Source organism: Leuresthes tenuis, unplaced genomic scaffold (assembly GCF_036924035.1).
Source record: "Leuresthes tenuis unplaced genomic scaffold, fLeuTen1.0.hap1 SCAF_17, whole genome shotgun sequence".
Classification (NCBI taxonomy): Eukaryota; Metazoa; Chordata; class Actinopteri; order Atheriniformes; family Atherinopsidae; genus Leuresthes; species Leuresthes tenuis.
In genome coordinates this window covers 24,251,970-24,260,813 of record NW_027325371.1, presented here as the reverse complement: position 1 = coordinate 24,260,813, position 8,844 = coordinate 24,251,970, and the positions used below count along the sequence as shown (strand labels likewise).

Sequence of the window (8,844 nt, the reverse complement as noted above, 5' to 3'; positions counted from 1 at the left end):
CAAATTATGATCTGATATTCACACCTACTTGCAGTCGAACAGCTCTGCTCCCGCTTTTGATTATGTTTGGTTGGATATTCGAACATTTTCTTAACTGCTTTTTACAAACTTTGGTCGGACGTTCACACCGTCTTGCAGCCGAACACCTCCGCTTCCGCTTTTGATGGTATATAGTTGGGCATTTGAGCCTTTTCTTACCCGCCTATTACTTACTATGGTTGGACATTCAAACCTTCTTGTAGCCGAACACATCCGCTCCTGCTTTTGATGATGTATTATTTGGCATTTGCACCTTTTCTTACCCATTTTTCATTAATTTTTGGTCGGATATTCAGACCTTCTTGCACCTGAACACCTCTGCTCCCGCTTTTGATGGTGTATAGTCGGGCTTTCGAGCCTTTTCTTCCCCGATTTTTACAAATTGTGGTTGGACATTCAGACCTTGCAGCCGAAAACCTCCGCTCCCTCTTTTGATCATACATTGTCGGGCATTCGCCCCTTGTCTTACACGGTTTTTACAAACTTTAGTCAGACATTCACACCTTGCAGCTGAACCACCTCCATTCCCTGTTTTGATCATGTGTGGTCTCGAAATACTACCTTTTCTTCCCCCATTTGTGAGTGATTATGGCTGGACATTCACACCTACTTGCAACCGAAAAACCACCTCTCCCGCTTTTGATGATGTATTGTCCGGCATTCTAGTGTTTTCTATCACATTTTTCAGCAATTATGATCTGACATTCACACCTACTTGCAGTCGAACAGCTCTGCTCCCGCTTTTGATTATGTTCGGTTGGATATTCAAACCTTTTCTTAACTGCTTTTTACAAACTTTGGTCGGACGTTCACACCTTCTTGCAGCCGAACACCTCCGCTTCCGCTTTTGATGGTATATATTCGGGTATTCGAACCTTCTCTTACCCGCTTTTTACAAACCATGGTTGGACTTTCATACCTTCTTGTAGCTGAACAACTCCACTCCTGCTTTTGATGATTTATGGTTGGACATTCGCATCTTTTCCTACCCATTTTTCAGTAATTATGGGTGGATATTCACACCTTCTTGCAGCTGAACACCTCCTCTCCCGCTAATGATCATGTAAGGTTTGATCTTCGAAAATTTTCTTTCATGTTTTAAAGCAATTATTGATGGACATTCACACCTACTTGCAGCCGAACACCACCTCTCCCGCTTTTGATGATGTATGGACCGGCATTCTTACCTTTTCTAACACATTTTTCAGCAATTATGGTTGGAGAATCACACCTACTCACAGCCGAACAACTCCGCTACCGCATTTGATGGTGTATAGTCGGGATTTCTCACCCTTTCTCATCAGCTTTTTGCAAATTATTCTCTGACATTCACACCTACTTGCAGTCGAACAGCTCTGCTCCCGCTTTTGATTATGTTTGGTTAGATATTCGAACCTTTTCTTAACTGCTTTTTTACAAACTTTGGTCGGACGTTCACACCTTCTTGCAGCCAAACACCTCCGCTCCCTCTTTTGTTGGTGTATGTTCGGGCATTCGAACCTTTTCTTACCCGCTTTTTACAAACCAGGGTCGGACTTTCACACCTTTTAGTAGCCGAACAACTCCGCTCCCGCTATTGATTGTGTACAGTCGGGTATTTTAACCTTTTCTTACCCGCTTTTTACCAACTATGGTCGGACATTCACACCTTCGTACAGCGGAACACCTCCGCTCCCTCTTTTGATGGTGTATGTTCGGGTATTCAAACCTTTTCTTACCCACTTTTTCCAAACTATGGTCGGCTATTCACAGCTTCCTCTCCACCATACTTGTATGGTTGGATATTCACACCCACTTGCATCCGAAGACCTCTGCCCCAAATTTTGTTGATATTTAGTCGGACATTCGCACCTTACCCGCTTTTGGCAAACTATGGCCTTCTTGCAGCCAAACACCTCTGATCTCGCTTTTGATGATGTAAGGTTGGGCATTCAGACCTTGCTTCACCTGCTTTTCACCAAATATAGTCGGATATTCACACCTTCTTGCAGCCGAACACTTCCACTCCACCTTTTAGTGTTCTATCACACCTTTTTTTCACCGCATTTTATACATTATGGTTGGAAATTTTCAACCACTCTCATCCGAAGACCTCTCCTCCCGCTTTCTTTAATATATTTGAACTTTAGTCGGACATTCAAACCTTCTTGCAGCTGAACCACCTCCGCTCCCTGTTTTGATCATATATGGTCTGGCAATACTACCTTTTCTTACCCGTTTGTGAGTAATTATGGCTGGACATTCACACCTACTTGCAGCCGAACACAACCTCTCTCGCTTTTGATGATGTATGGACCGGCATTTTTACCTATTCTAACACATATTTCAGCAATTATGGTCGGAGATTCACACCTACTCACAGCCGAACAACTCCGCTCCCGCATTTGATGATGTATAGTCGGGCATTCTCACCCTTTCTCATCAGCTTTTTGCAAATTATTATCTGACATTCACACCTACTTCCAGTCGAACAGCTCTGCTCCCGCTTTTGATTATGTTTGGTTAGATATTCGAACCTTTTCTTAACTGCTTTTTACAAACTTTGGTCGGACGTTCACAATATCTTGCAGCCGAACACCTCCGCTTCCGCTTTTGATGGTGTATATTCGGGCATACGAACCTTTTCTTACCCGCTTTTTACAAACCAAGGTCGGACTTTCACACCTCTTAGCTGAACAACTCCGCTCCCTCTTTTGATTGTGTACAGTCGGGTAATTTAACCTTTTCTTACCCGCTTTTTACCATCTATGGTCGGACATTCACACCGTCTTACAGCGGAACACCTCCGCTCCCTCTTTTGATGATGTATGGTTAGGCATTCGCACCTTTTCTTACCCATTTTTCAGTAATTATGGGTAGACATTCACACCTTCTTGCAGCTGAACACCTCCTCTCCCGCTTATGATCATGTGCAGTTTGATATTCGAAAATTTTCTTTCATGTTTTCTAGCAATTATTGATGGACATTCAGACCGTCTTGCAGCTGAACACCTCCGCTCCCACTTTTGATGGTGTATAGTCGGGTTTTCGAGCCTTTTCTTGCCCGGTTTTTACAAATTATGGTTGGACATTCAGACCTTCTTGCAGCCGAAAACCTCCACTCCCTCTTTTGATCATACATTGTCGGGCATTCGCACCTTTTCTTACCCGCTTTTTACAAACCATGGTCGGACTTTCACACCTTTTAGTAGCCGAACAACTCCGCTCCCGCTATTGATTGTGTACAGTCGGGTATTTTAACCTTTTCTTACCCGCTTTTTACCAACTATGGTTGGACATTCACACCTTCTTACAGCAGAACACCTCCGCTCCCTGTTTTGATTATGTATGGTTTGACATTCGCACCTTCTCTCACCCGCCTTTTACTATGGTCGGCCATTCACAGCTTCCTCTCCACCATACTTGTATGGTGGGATATTCACACCCACTTGCATCCGAAGACCTCCGCTTCCGCTTTTGATGGGAACTGACAACATAAGAAGTCCGGACATACTTTGATAGTATATGAATAAGTGGGTAGCTACTGACAAGCATTAAGCATGTCACACAGCCCAAACATATAACATTTCAGGACACACCACACAGTTAACAACCACAGTGAAGCGTGTCAAAGCCCAAACATGTAACATTCAACAGGACACTTACACAACACATTCAAATCAAACAGTCAGACAACATACAAGAACATATACCCCAGCCGGCATTGCTCCCTGCCTATTTTCGTACAGCACACTATGTGTGCGCACACCTTTATTCACAAACTCTTCAACTTATACTCTTTTACCGAAGCTGCTACAGCTCGATTGGCCGAATACCCTTTGATCCTATTTCGGTGAATTTGACATCTGCCTTACATATAACAGAATAGCGGTTTAGCAGTTTTAATTTAGTTTGAGTGAAGGAATTCATTTCATAGCAAAATCCGAAATCGTGAAGAACTCATGAAAGTAAGCTTATTCTCGGATTCCTGAAACTTTAGATTTGCTCTTTCTTTTACTGCAAAGTACAACGTTGTTTTTTTTGTTTAAATCTTTCTAGACATGGTAAATATTAAGGACAAAGCAGTTTTCACATAGTTTGAGTGAAGGAATTCATTTTATAGATAAAATCCCAAGAGTCTGATGAGAAAAGAGAGTGAATGCGAAGTAGACTTTAACACGGCTATGGGAGCGAGCCGAGTGTGGGCTAACCGGGAGAATTGCTTGAAAGAAACGCGACACCGAATGAGCGATCAGAACAAAGCCTCAATACGGGATTCTCGTGGTGTTTTTGTTGCTGCCTTGTCTTTTGCACAGAGTAAAAGACAAGGCAGCCATCGAATAGGGCCCGATTGTTCCTAGTTGGTCAGCCGAGGAGCAAGGGGGGGGGAGCAAGCGTCTCAACCAAGCAAAGCTCACCATGGGGAAGGTGGCTATGCCAACAAGCCTGATGCCCTGCTCCCGCAGTGACGGATAATCGTACTCTGGTTTCTCTTCATAACGTACAAGTCTTTCGCCTTTTACTAAAGATTTCTGTGGAGAGCAGCACTAATGAGTTGTTTCTATTTTTGGCAGGCTTTACCTTTGCGGGTGAAGCCCTTTCTGTCTGTGCAAAAGAAATCTTGTTACTGTGCAGAGTGACTTCTCTGAGTAGAGTCGCCTTACTTGTTGCGACTGTGCCGATGTTCGAAGCTGGAGTGCAAAGTTGTTGCTTGAATGGTGCTTGCTGGAGCGTGTGGGAGTGCAAAGTTATACCATTTAAAAGGGCTGAAGAGTGCTCAGTGCAGTGGGTGGGCGACACTCTGGCCACCTTGAAAACCGAGGTTACATCCACTACCAGGGGCAGCCCAAGTTCTGCCGCAAGTGTGGTGAGCATGGGCACCTGGTTGAGGCTTGTACCAAGGTGTTATGTGGGAAGAGCAGAAAATTGGGCAAACTTTTGGAGAGTGTCCAAATGGCAGGAAATGTAATCTCTGTGGAGAATTAAATCACCTCTTCAGAGATTGCCCTAAATCTTTTGCCAACAAATTAAAGACGGTAAAGCCACAGTCAAGCCAACAAAGAGAAGGACCAAAGGTGGCAGTTGGTGAACAAAGTGAAGAGGTTGACCCAATAAATTCAAACTTCCCGCCAAAAGCTTGGATTGGAAGTGAGGAGCAAAAAGGGGAGGGGCCTGTAGAGGCCTCACCACTCAGTGTTGAAGTCTGTGAGAATTCACAGGCAGAGGGTGGAGCTACGCTAAATGAGGAGGAAAAGCAGACAGGTGAGTCTAGTGAAGATACTCACCTCCCCGAAGGTCAACAGAAGGTCAATTTGTTGATAGGCATTCATTTATTTCTTCACTTCTGATGAAGTTTCAACAATAAACAACAAACTTTGTATTATTAGAAAGAACCAGAATCATTCTTCAGGAATCCGAAAATAAGCTCTATTTTATGAGTTATGCACGAATTCGGATTCTCCTATAAAACGAATTCATTAACTCAAACCAAGTTAAGACTGCTTTGTCCTTCATATTTATTCATGTCTAATCAAGTTTCAACGATAAACAACGTTTTACTTTGTAGAATGAGAAAGAACTTCTTCAGCAATAAGCATCTCTCGACATATGACGAAGTACAGATTTTGCTATAAAATTAATTCCTTCTATCAGCCTGACTTAAAACTGTTTGTCCTCCTTATTTATCCACTTCAAATCAAGTTTCAACAAATAAAAAAAAGTTGTAGTTTGAGAAAGTACAACTTAATCTTCAGCAATCAGTATAAAAAGAGGTGCAAATGCCAACCATACATACCTACAAGGTGGAGCGGAAGTATTCAGCTGCAAGTAGGTGTGAATGTTCGACTATAATTTGTAAAAAGCGGGTAAGAAAAGGTTCGAATGCCTGACTATATATTAACAAAAGTGGGAGGAGAGGTCTTCGGATGAGAGTGGGTGAGAATTTCCAACCATAATCTATAAAATACGGTGAAAAAAAATATGTGAATGCCTCATAGAACACTAAAAGCGGAAGTGTTCGGCTGCAAGAAGGTGTGAATGTCCGACTATATTTGGTGAAAAGCAGGTGAAGCAAGGTCTGAATGCCCAACCTTATATCATCAAAAGCGAGATCAGAGGTGTTTGGCTGCAAGAAGGCCATAGTTTTCCAAAAGCGGGTAAGGTGCGAATGTCCGACTAAATATCAACAAAATTTGGGGCGGAGGTCTTCGGATGCAAGTGGGTGTGAATATCCCACCATACAAGTATGGTGGAGAGGAAGCTGTGAATAGCCGACCATAGTTTGGAAAAAGCGGGTAAGAAAAGGTTTGAATGCCCGAACATACACCATCAAAAGAGGGAGCGGAGGTGTTCCGCTGTACGAAGGTGTGAATGTCCGACCATACTTGGTAAAAAGCGGGTAAGAAAAGGTTAAAATACCCGACTGTACACAATCAATAGCGGGAGCGGATGTGTTCGGCTACAAGAAGATGTGAAAGTCCGACCATGGTTTGTAAAAAGCGGGTAAGAAAAGGTGCGAATGTCCGACAATGTATGATCAAAAGAGAGAGCGGAGGTTTTCAGATACAAGAAGGTTTGAATGTCCCACCATAGTTTGTAAAAAGCGGGTAAGAAAAGGTTCGAATGCCCGACTATACACCATCAAAAGCGGGAGCAGAGGTGTTCCGCTGTAAGACGGTGTGAACGTCCAACCATAGTTGGTAAAAAGCGGGTAAGAAAAGGTTAAAATACCCGACTGTACACAATCAATAGCGGGAGCGGAGTTGTTCGGCTACAAGAAGGTGTGAAAGTCCGACCATGGTTTGTAAAAACCGGGAAGAAAAGGCTCGAAAGCCCGACTATACACCATCAAAAAGAAGGTTTGAATGTCCATCAATAATTGCTTTAAAACAAGAAAGTAAATTTTCGAATATCAAACCGCACATGATCATAAGCGGGAGAGGAGGTGTTCGGCTGCAAGAAGGTGTGAATGTTCACCCATAATTCATGAAAAATGGGTAAAAAAAAAGGTGCGAATGCCTAACAATACATTATCAAAAGCAGGTGTGAATGTCAGATCATAATTTGTAAAAAGCTGATGAGAAAGGGTGAGAATGCCCGACTACACACCATCAAATGCGGGAGCGGAGGTGTTCGGCTCTGAGTAGGTGTGAATGTCCGACCATAATTGCTGAAGAATGTGTTAGAAAAGGTAAGAATGCTGGACCATACATCATCAAAAGCGGGAGAGGTGGTGTTCAGCTGCAAAAAGGTGTGGCTGTTCGACTAAAGTTTGTAAAAAGTGGGTAAGACAAGGTGCGAATGCCTGACAATGTATGATCAAAAGCGGGAGCGGAGGTGTTCAGCTGCAAGAAGGTCTACATGTCCATCAATAATTGCTAGAAAATATGAAAGAAACTTTTCGAAAATCAAACCGCACATGATCATAAGTGGGATAGGAGGTGTTCAGCTGCAAGGTGTGAATGTCCACCCATAATTCCTGAAAAATGGGCAAAAAAAGGTGTGAATGCCCAACCATACATCATCAAAAGCAGGAGTGGAAGTGTTCGGCTACAAGAAGGTGTGAACGTCCAACCAAAATATGTAAAAAGAAGTTAAGAAAAGGTTCGAATATCCAACCAAACATAATCAAAAGCGGGAGCAGAGCTGTTCGACTGCAAGTAGGTGTGAATGTCAGATCATAATTTGCAAAAAGCTGATGAGAAAGGGTGAGAATGCCCGACTATACATCATCAAATGCGGGAGCGGAGTTGTTCGGCTGTGAGTAGGTGTGAATCTCCGACCATAATTGCTGAAAAATGTGTTAGAAAAGGTAAAAATGCCGGTCCATACATCATCAAAAGCGAGAGAGGTTGTGTTCGACTGCAAGTAGGTGTGAATGTCCAGCCATAATTACTCACAAACGGGTAAGAAAAGGTAGTAGCCAGACCATATATGATCAAAACAGGGAGCGGAGGTGGTTCAGCTGCAAGAAGGTTTGAATGTCAAACTAAAGTTCAAATATATTAACAAAAGCGGGAGGAGAGGTCTTCGGATGAGAGTGGTTGAAAATTTCCAACCATAATCTATAAAATGCGGTGAAAAAAAAGGTGTGATAGAACACTAAAAGGTGGAGCGGAAGTGTTCGGCTGCAAGAAGGTGTGAATGTCCGACTATATTTGGTGAAAAGCAGGTGAAGCAAGGTCTGAATGCCCAACCTTACATCATCAAAAGCAAGATCAGAGTTGTTTGGCTGCAAGAAGGCCATAGTTTGCCAAAAGCGGGTAAGGTGCGAATGTCCGACTAAATATCAACAAAATTTGGGGCGGAGGTCTTCGGATGCAAGTGGGTATGAATATCCCACCATACAAGTATGGTGGGTGGAGAGGAAGCTGTGAATAGCCGACCATAGTTTGGAAAAAGCGGGTAAGAAAAGGTTTGAATGCCCGAACATACACCATCAAAAGAGGGAGCGGAGGTGTTCCGCTGTACGAAGGTGTGAATGTCCAACCATACTTGGTAAAAAGCGGGTAAGAAAAGGTTAATATACCCGACTGTACACAATCAATAGCGGGAGCGGATGTGTTCGGCTACAAGAAGGTGTGACAGTCCGGCCATGGTTTGTAAAAAGCCGGTAAGAAAAGGTGCGAATGTCCGACAATGTATGATCAAAAGAGAGAGCGGAGGTTTTCGGATACACGAAAGTTTGAATGTCCTACCATAGTTTGTAAATAGCGGGTAAGAAAAGGTTCAAATGCCCGACTATACACCATCAAAAGCGGGAGCAGAGGTGTTCCGCTGTAAGACGGTGTGAATGTCCGACCATAGTTGGTAAAAAGCGGGTAAGAA

At 43.2% G+C, this 8,844-nt stretch overlaps 1 non-coding gene across 1 annotated transcript; it reads left to right on the top strand.

Annotated features, from left to right (window-relative positions):
- Window positions 1-4,496: 4,496 nt before the first annotated feature.
- LOC140274195 (U5 spliceosomal RNA) lies at window positions 4,497-4,610 on the top strand. The gene has a single exon (XR_011908170.1). It is a non-coding gene; the product is annotated as a U5 spliceosomal RNA (small nuclear RNA).
- The last annotated feature ends 4,234 nt before the right edge of the window (window positions 4,611-8,844 follow it).